At 40.5% G+C, this 10,624-nt stretch overlaps 1 non-coding gene across 1 annotated transcript; it reads left to right on the forward strand.

Annotated features, from left to right (window-relative positions):
- The first annotated feature begins 9,843 nt into the window (after positions 1-9,843).
- Positions 9,844-9,975, forward strand: LOC115064592. The gene has a single exon (XR_003844430.1). It is a non-coding gene; the product is annotated as a small nucleolar RNA SNORA17 (small nucleolar RNA).
- Positions 9,976-10,624: the final 649 nt, after the last annotated feature.

The raw sequence follows: 10,624 nt of genomic DNA on the forward strand, positions 1-10,624 counted from the left end.
GATGTTCTTTACTGGTTTGCTTCCCCTGGCTTGCTCAGCCTGCTCTCTTATAGAACCCAAGACTACCAGCCCAGAGATGGTCCCACCCACAAGGGGCCCTCCCCCCTTGGTCACTAATTGAGAAAATGCCCTGCAGTTGGATCTCATGGAGGCATTACCCCACCTAAAGCTCCTTTCTCTGTGATAACTCCAGCTGTGTCGTTGACACAAAATTAGCCAGTACAGAGGTGCTTAAAGTTTATGAAATAGAAAAAGGAGGCTTCAATCAAGCTAAAAACTGACCCTTAAAAGACTAATTGGAAGTCCCACCTTCCATTCCATGTGTGGGTTTTAGGAAGGGGCTACATTAAAGTCTAAAATCCAATTCCAAGTGCACAAGACTATACTTCTCGCTGTACCTCTCAGAGTGCAGTTACTTCTCACAAGATGCATGGTGAAGTTTAATTCCCCAGTGCTGAAGTGAGAGGCCCTCTAAGAAAAGTGATTAGTCCCTCAGGATGGGCCACTGGATTGAGGTTTTAGGTATGGACAATATTGAAATTACATTATACTATTCTATTTTATTAAGATGCTGACTCTGGAGTTGGATATGGCCTCTGCCACTCTAAACTCAAGTATGTTTGTTTAAAAATCTCTGTTCTATGTCAGGTGAGTCAACTAATTCTGTTATCCCCTGTTACAAGAGAATCTCCTAATTGAAAGTATTGTTACCAGTCAAAAAATACAGTTGGACTACATAGAACAATGTTTCCCTGGGGGTATGGGCAGAAACCAACTTCCAAGGACTGGCTTAACACCAAATGCCTGTAATTGTTCAACAAACCAGTTTAGTTACATCTGTTCAGATTAAATAATGCTTGTGAATCAAATGCAAAAACTGCACCTCCATGTGTTTATCTACAATAATGTACTTCATTGTGGCACCTAGGTGGTGCTATTTTAAAGGTATGAAGGGGTCATGGAGGACAGCTGTATCTTGGCACTGTATGGCAGGACTGGAGTCCCCAAAAGGAACTCAGGGAGAGGCTATTGATGAAAATGCCACCCAGTTGGAATAAGCTATTTAGCAGTTTTGGAGATGCCAGTACCATATGATGGCCATCAACAATAGTCACAATGAGATGGAGTCAGCTGGAGACTAGGGGACTCCAGTTAAAGACTGCTGGGACATGGGATTAAACCAATAGAAAGTCTTTATTAGCTGTCAGGTGACTACACTGGGTGTTTGGGATGCCAGTGTAGTCCTGAGCCTTTTGTAGGGTGAGCTTTTTTGCACAAAAATTATGTCCTGGGGTGACATACTTCAATGAACAAGAACAGCCAGAAGCAGAACTACAGAAGCCAAAAAGCAAGGCTAGTACATTTAGAGACTTCTCATAACTATGGATTTCAATGGATTAGGCCTTTGTTTAATTTTGGCAGGTGGTGTTGTCTACATGCTGAGTTGTACAGATTGAACAGTATGTCTGTCATGGCGTCAGTTGTGCTATGGTCTCAGGGTCTACTGTTACAGGAGCAGGCTATACAGTTTGCAGAGGACACTTCCTTGAATTTTCTAAGGATCAAATGAAGCTATACATTAACAGACTAATATAAAATACCAGTTATGGAATAAGCACTCTCTAAATGCAAACTTTTTATTGTTGCTGACAGACTCAATGAAGGTTTTTCTTTTCTTTGTGTAGTTTACAATGAGGAGTCTCTTGAACCAGCAATTTAAGTGTGTATTAGGCAATAGATACAGCATTTAAGAGAATTCATGCTTGTAAGATCCACTCCGAAAGGATTCACTTGACTGCCTATGCAGCACAATCCAGTCCAGCCAATTCAATTGTAAAATTTCTTTTATGGTATAACTTGCCACAAAGTATCCTCATGAACAGTTGGGCTGCTGTCACCCCCCCACCCCATTTTATCAAACAGTAGGTTGAGACTGAGAAAAGCTCAGTTATTTACACGAGATCGTACTGTTAATTAGAGGGGCAGGTGACATTTGTATAAAGATTTGTGTGATTTCAAAGTTTGCATGGGATCCCTACTTCCACCCCAACTAGGTATTTAATATGTTGCACTTACATGTTATGTTATCTTTGCTTCCGGTTTCAGTTTCCAAGCTTGTAATGCTGTGTGACTTCTTTGAAAAAGACCGGACTAAAAGACTATCAAAAGAGTGAGTGCACTCTGCAGACAGCTGGCATTATCTATTTTATTCTTTGCCTGGATTAGTATTGGAGTAGCTGAGTGGCGATGAATACATGTTTGCTGAAAGAATATGCAAATGTGTCATGAAGCATAATATCCCTGGTGTAGTTGGGGCATAGCTTCATTTAGTATGAGAATAATAACTTTTTCATGTTAATTTGCAGTTGTGGTTAATTTGTGGGTTGATTTTTGTTATTTCCAGTAGGAATTAGTGTTTATAATACTTTTATCATTGGGGAAGATTGACTTCAGAATGTGAAAGCGATTGTATTCATGGAGACAGTGCTTGCTAGAGTGTCTATCTATAGAGAAATGTGAGGTGATATTTAATCATCATAGCTGGTGAAGGGGATCTGGACATGCTACCCCAAAATATGCTGCTAAAAGCTGATGTGAATCAACAGATGCACAAAGAGGGTTTTGAGCATCCCTTATCTACAAAGAGCTAAAACTTGTAAGAGATAAGTACTGCAATAAATCCCCACCCCAGAGGGAGTTTTATGGCTATGAAGGCTATTCTTGGTTGCCAACTTGAATATGTCTGAAATTAACTAGAACCCAAGTGGCTGAACACACCTTTGAGAGATTTTTCTTAATGAAATCATTTGAAGTGGGATGACCCACCTCTAATCTGGGGTACACCTTAGGGTGGCATCATATATAAAAGACATGGAAGAACAAAAGTTTTGCTCTTTGCCTGCTTGCCAGGACTCTTGCTGGCATGTCCATTCCTTCACTGGCATTAGAATCTACTTCTATGGGATTCCAAAATATAAGGAAGACCGGACGAGACATCAGCCTCATGGACTGAACAGCTACTAGATTCTAGGACTTTCTGTTGATAGACAGCCATTGTTGGATAAGCTGGACCACAGCTTGTAAGCCATTCTAATAAATTAATAAATAAAAAGCCAATCTAGTAAAAATATATCTCATAAATAAATTTAAAATAAACTCATTCTAATAAATATATTCATTATATAAATTCTATTCCTCGAGAGAACATGACTAAGAGAATGGCCATGAAGAAGATGGAAATTCACTATCAAAACAGGCTTGCAGAAGTAAGTTTACTTAATAATCTTTCTCCCCCATGACTCTTCATGTGACTTGCCTTCTCCAGTTCACCACTCCTAGACATTCTTCCTGTGCGTCATCATTTCTCATATACCACCTTGGTCAGCGTTGTTTCTAACCCTCTTGTCCTGCTTACTTGTTTGGTGTTTTTATTTCACTTCTGTGAGGCTTCCCATACGTATATGAAAGGCCATTTTCTCCTATGAACCTGTCTATTGACATTTTAGTTTGCACAGTCCCTACCCACAAAGTAAGAGGACACAGAACAGAGGAAACTTTTAAAGCAGCTTATAGGTCTATTACAATCATGTTACAAAACTCGATGAATTAAGATCAGAAAAATGCAGAACATAAACATATGTTTAATGGAATGTACTTCATTTAATGATCTCATTTTAATTTATATTACTTATAATCAATTTGGATTTGCCCTGATATCAGATTGCCCTCCTAAATTTTTCTTTTGTTTGTTTATTTATTTATTTATTTATGACATAATCTTGCTGTGTATTTCCACCTAAGTTTGAATTTATAATCTCCCTGCCTTATCTCCCCTCATGATGAGTATGTGCCACCACGGATAGTCCCCCTCCTGTTTTCTGGTCTCAGTTATTCTCTAACCCTCTTGCCCTGACAACAGAGAACCTTTCGATTCTGCTTCCTTTAAATCTATAAACTACCATCTCTGGCAGTGCTCAAAAGTATTTTTCTTGTTTCTTACCCATCTCCTTCTCACTTCTTTTGTTCTACTTGTAAACAAAAATCCAGAACTGGAGATCCTGCTTGGAATCAGTGTGCTTCTGCACCAAACTATTCTTCTTACTGAAAGCTTTGTGGTGCTTTACTTCAATATGTCAATCACCTTTTCATAGCTTTGACAAAATATGTGAAAGAAAGCATCTCTGTCACTGCTAATGTTGATTGTTAAGTTGATAGACTATATAATCACCCTGAAGATAAATCTCTGGGCATGTTCTGAGAGAGCGTTCAAGATTGAGTTCATGGAGGTGGAAAGACCCACCCAAACTGTGGATAGCCACTTTTCATGGACTGGAGTCCTGGAAACTGAGTACTAGCATGCATCTCCCTTGCGTCCTGACTGTAGAGGTAATGTGACAAGCTGCCTCAAGCTCTTGCCCTTGTAATTTCTTCACTATAGACTGTACTTGTGACTTGTGAGCTACAATAAGCCCTTTCTTCCTTACGTTGCTATTAGGAATTTCCCCCAGCAGTGAGAAAATGACTTAATACAAACTTAAAGGAGGTAAAGTTTATTTTGGCTCCTGGACTCAGAAGTTTCAGATCATGGCTGTTAGGTTTATATAAAGGCAGAGCCCTCATGGGAGAAGGCTGTGAAAGAGCAAAGCTGCTCATGTCATGGAGGCCAGAAAGCAGAATGGAGGGGTGGACAAGACACAGCCCAACCGTCTACTTCCTGTGTGTAGCCTCCATCTCATAATTACCAATTCAGCTATGAACTCCTGAACCATGCAATAAAGGAAGGGGTTAGCTCATTGCTTGTACTGTATTGCAGGAACCAGGAAAGATTCACAAATTCAGCTGTTGCTATGGTATAGGGATTATGCATGGGTATGACAGCCATAGTTTCTGGCCTCCAGGAATTAGCATCTCACCCAAATGCAAATGTCAGTCTTCCTTTTGGTTGTTTTGCTTTCTATGGTTTCAGTTACTTATAATCTACCACTAGTATTATGTGGAAAATTCCAGAGATAAATCATTTATGTGCTACAAATTGCTCCATGTGTTGTATTGAGAAGAGTGACAAAATCCTGTGCCTTCTAACCCGTCCCACTTGGGATGTGAATCATCCCCTTTCGAAGTGTTTCATGGTATATGTGTCCCTGCCTGTTAATCACTTAATGTCTATGTCTGTTGTCGCATCAACTGTCATGGTACCACTGTGCTTATAGACATGTGACCCTTCTTTTACATAATAATGGCACTAAACCCAACAGTAGAGACAGAAGCAGTTTCATTACTGTATATTGTTATAGTTCTTGTGTTTTATTATTAATTAATTTGTTAATTTCCTTTTGTGTTTAATTAATAAATTAGACTTTATTATAAGTTTGTGTGTATAGAAAACACATTACATATACACATATATATGTCAATATCATTTACAGTTTCAGATGACTATTAGAAATCTTCAGTGTATTCCATATGAATAAAAGGGGGCTGGTATAAATTTATTCCATCTCATGAATCCTAAAATCCCATTATATATCCTTTTTAAGTCTCCACCTATGTATGTCTCTACCTCAACAAAGTGGGTTCCAAGCTTCAAGCTATAGGTGATAACTCACAAACAAATGTGTACAGACCTGGGTTTCCTTAGCCACTCACAAGGACTGCTTTGGCATATCCTGACTTCACTCTAAACTCACACATACCGAAGTGCACTGATTGATTACAGAGGAAGCTTTGCAAGGAGGAGTTTATTCTGCTCTGCATACAAGAAGTTGCTCATTTCTCTTTTGGTTCCTAAGCTCAAGTCCAGATGTCATATGCTTGGAAGCAGCTGTGATAACTATACCTTCTACTCTCTCTCTTCCATCACTGACATCTCTCTTCTCTCCTCCCTTTCTAGCACCTTCTTAGCCATACACATTACATTTGTGTCCACATTTGTGGACTCCTTTCCACATCTTTTTGTTGCTATTTCATTCTCTCTTTCCCTCTTCCACCTTTAACGATCCCACTTTTAATATTCATTCAGCAAAATTAAAGATCCTCCTTGTTACCCACTATTCTTGGAACTCAGAGTTTGCAAGTGTCCTCCAAAGAATCCTTTATCTAATCAGGATAATACTTTCCACATTGTTCCTCTTTATTGCCATATACTAGACTCATATATTGTTGAATGAATTAACGAGCAACATGAAAATTTCTTTGGACAATCTAACCCCCCTAAGTCTACACTTTGAATTTACTTGTTTTTCCTTTAGCCCCAAACTGACAGATTTTTAGTGTAAATTGGCCAGTTGCCATAATTAGCACCACTGTGTACCCTGGAATCTGACTGGGGAAGAACTTGCCAGAAGCATTCACTTTGATGCTTGGATCCTTGATTTTACCATCACCATTTGGGTCTCCTTCTGTTGCTGACAAACCAATATTTCTCTCTAAAGGTCTTAGGGCAGAGTATGTGAAATTATGGAAAGACCCACAGTGGTGGCAATGGTGCTATTTACTCTTACCTTTCTGCTTGAGATCAGGTGAGTCCATTTGACATGGGACAATGAGAAGCCAGTAGGAAGTCGTGCATGACACCCCTTGCAAGTGTTTGAGTAGTCATGTATCTTACTCTATGTTTGATTATCCCTGGTTGAGAAGATGTATAGAGAATTCAGTATCAGCCTTTACTCTAGTGAAATGCAAACTTTCCACACCATTCCTTTCCCCACCCCTATATTAGACATAGGGAGCTAGTGAGAAATGCATGCTTGCATTCAGCACTGAGCTAGGGGACTGGCGCTCTTGTCATTCTGACTGATTCAGCCACTAAAATTGGCTTTGCTAGTGTGAATACCTTTCAACTCATCTGCTAAGTAATTCGATAGAATCACATTTCCAAACCTTCTGAGGCATATACAAATATGTAGGAAAGAATATTTTCCAATATGTTCCTGACTGACCTGAGAGCTTTTGTTTACAAAGAATAAATTTGGTTTGGGATTTCTTTATTTTTTCTTTTCTATGTAGTCTTTTCTCAGGAAGCAGTGAGTCTGGAGGCCCAGGCAGTGTGGTATCTAGACACAAGACGATCGAGATCTGGTGAAAGAGCACACGAAAGAACCAGTTTCCACTTCCTCCTTCGCATAGATGTGATTTCTGTTTCTGTCTCTTCAATATTGCTTCAATTGAAAAGTCTCAACTCTCTTCTATATACTCACCCAGTCTTTTCTGTGAGTTAAAAATATACTCAGAGGTTCTGCACTTGAGTTCTCAAGGGTAGATGCTTTCCTGTAAATGAATACCCTTCACCAAAGTTTTGGGTAGTTGCTAATGTTGAGGTGAGTGCTCGAAGGCGAATGATCTATAGTGCCCATTGACACTGTCATCTGGAGAATAGCAGAGTCCATATAGAAACAGACAGAACTGGGTCTGAAAACCTGGGCATTCCCCTCTCAGTTACTCCAGGGCCCAGATGAAGCGCAGCAGTTATTCTACTTGGTAATCTGGTTGCTAGTCTTTGAAAAAAAAAATATGGCAGAGTGGATGCTGCAAGTAACCCTTCCCTGCTGCCCAGGTATAAACAAATTATTAACAATCCATGATGTCTGTTAGGTATTTATTTTTCTTTTTTCCTCTACCGATTAAACCTTAGAGATGATTGTCATGAGAGAGGGGGGACTATGAAAAGACATATACTTTCAGACATCAGCAAGTAAGAGTGTTTTTATTCCTTTAAAGGAACATCTTGGAGAGATTAAGCTTACTAAAATAGAATTATCAGATTGAAAAGTTTAAAACATTATTATTATTATTATCACTATTATTTTGAGACAGGATCTCATGGTGTAGCTCAGGCTGCTTTCAAAGCTGAGATCTTTCTGCCTCATCCTCCCCAGTGCTGGGATTACAGATGTATATTTCCACAGCTGGCTTGAAACATCTTCATGAAGTGAGTTTTAAAATGGTTTATAAGCACTATTCATTCATTTTAATGAACATGTTAAATACCTGTTACGTAGTGAGTACTTGGAAAGAACTTGGAAAATAATGAATGAATGAGTTGATTTAGCTTCATTAAGACATTTACTTAATCTGGGGGACCACAGACAGGCAAATCAGATGCTGTGACTATGAGCTTGATCAGAGTGTTTGCACAACATTTTGCTAGAAAGTGATGCAAGCACTCAACCCAGATAGATGCAACAGAGATAGTGGCTCCTCACCTGAATTTTAAACAGAGCAATAAGGACTTATGTAAACAGAAAGGAGGGGGTGTGGAAAGGTCTAGAAATAAGAGACAATGTGGTGGATTGTAAAACCATCAGAGCAGAGTGAACATTCAAGATAAAGAGTTATGGGAGGGGGCTGGTGAGATGGCTTAGCGGGTAAGAGCACTGACTGCTCTTCTGAAGGTCCTGAGTTCAAATCCCAGCAACCACATGGTGGCTCACAAACACCCGTAATGAGACCTGACACCCTTTTCTGGTGTGTCTAAAGTCAGCTACAGTGTACTTATGTATAATAATAAATCTTTTTAAAAAAAAGCGTTATGGGAGGCATGGTAGGGGATAGGTTTGAGCGCGCTATTGGACACACAAATAAAAATGAGGAGCATAAACGTAAGCATACACATATATAACATGTGTTCATGCACGTATATTAAGTTCCAAGGAGAGCTTTCTTATGTATATATGCATTTATACAATCATCATACAGAGCCAGAAGAAGATCACTTAAATAATGAGTACATAGCTATCATCAGAAACTCTTCACCCAGCACCTGATGAAAATAGATGCAGTTACCCACAGTCAAACATTTGGTAGAGCTTGGGCAATCATGTAGAAGAGGTGGAGGAAGGATTGAAGGATCCAGAGGGGTCAAGGACACAACCAGAAAACCTACAGGGTCAACTAACCTGGGCCCATAGGGGCCCGCAGAGACATGCCAACCAGAGAGCATGCATGGGATGGACATAGGCCTTCTGCACATTTGGGCAGCTCGGTCTTCATGTGGGACTCCTAACAGCAGGAGCAAGGGCTTTATATCCCTTTCCCCTAACTGCTCTGTTTTGTCTGGCCTCAATAGGAGAAGATGCCCCTAATTTTACTGCAGCTTGATATGCCAAAGCAGATTGATACCTGTGGGAGGCCTTTCTTTTTCTGAGAACAAAGGAGAGGTGGGTTGGGGAGGGCAGGGGAGGGGAGAGGGAGAAACTGGGAGGAGAGGAGGAAGGAGAAACTGTGATCTAGATGTAAAGTAAATAAATTAATTAAAAATAAAAAATAAAATAGTAATAAAAATAAATAATGACTACAGATTAAAGCAATTAAAAGAAGCAGTTGCACCTGGAGAGCTGGTCTATTAGAGTGAAGAAGTGATTGTTTTCCCCTTAAGTCAGGTTTTTAAATTCCATAAACCCATCGTTCCTATTTGAATGTATCCCTCAAAAGTTCATGGTGTGGAAACTCAGTTCTCAAATCCATATGTTAATGGTGTTTGAAGATGGGGGGTCTTTGGGAGGTAATTAGGGTTAGGCAGGGTTGTTTGGATAGGGTCCTATGGCTGCATGGATGCTTTCTGAGAAGAGAAAGGAGGTCTGAGCTAGTGCAGTTGCTCTTCTGGCTTGTGATGCCCTCTGTAGTTGTTAATACAACTACAGCATGCAGCACAAAGTCCTCCCTCATCTGGGGCTAATTATATGCTGGCCATTCTCTTGGATTTCTTAGTCTTCATAAATGAAATCTATTCTTTATAAATTATCCAGTATAGAGCATTCAAGTATAGCAACAGAAAACATCCAAGGCATCGTTCTACTCAAACAGTGCAAACACTAGGTAAGTTATATAGTAAAGCAGAGCACCTCCCTTTCCCGTAGAGGTGTTGTAGGTGTGGCTGCTGTGTCACATGTACATCAGTATGTGGCAGAGAGGAGAGAGGCTATGGCTATGCTTAGTGTTCGGACCTATGAAAATCTGAATGATTGGTCGCCTAACATTCCCTGAAAAAAGAGTGTTGGATGATTACCAGTCTGGTTCCAGGCAGGTTCAAACAGGCTTCCAGGACAGGGAACAAGCTAGAGACTAGAAGAACCCTAGCTGGGAATGTGAGCCCCTAGCAGGTGTGAGCCTGAGTCAGACCACCCCTTACAAGAGGCCACTCCAGCAGTCTGGGTAAGGAGTGAGCCAGAGATGACCACCAGACTGAAGCCATGGGCCTGGGCAGGGAGCCAGCCTGAGATGACCACTAGTCTGACAACATAAAGCACAAGCTGCAAGCAGCACTACTTCTGAGACAACCCTAGACACTCAGAGAACCCAGACACCACTAAGAGAAGCAAGCAAGTGGTGGAGAAATGGAAGAGAAAGAGAAACAGAAGGATGTATGCACAATGAAAACCTGGCCCTGGTTGTAGGTGGGTGGAGAGGGGAAGGCAGTTTGCTGGTGAGCCAGCCATTGGGTGTGATCCATGGCTTTGAACTGGCCCACCCCAACATCTACCCAATAGATGAACTGTTGGAGTATATGAAGGGGCTGATCCTATTGATCCAAAACAACAGGATCTCTGTGACACAGGGCTCCCAGTAAAGTTCCACTAGTGATGGAATAGCAGAAGCCAGAGGCCTCAATCAAACCAACTGCTCAGTG

Source organism: Mus pahari, chromosome 8, assembly GCF_900095145.1.
Source record: "Mus pahari chromosome 8, PAHARI_EIJ_v1.1, whole genome shotgun sequence".
In the NCBI taxonomy this organism is placed as follows: Eukaryota; Metazoa; Chordata; class Mammalia; order Rodentia; family Muridae; genus Mus; species Mus pahari.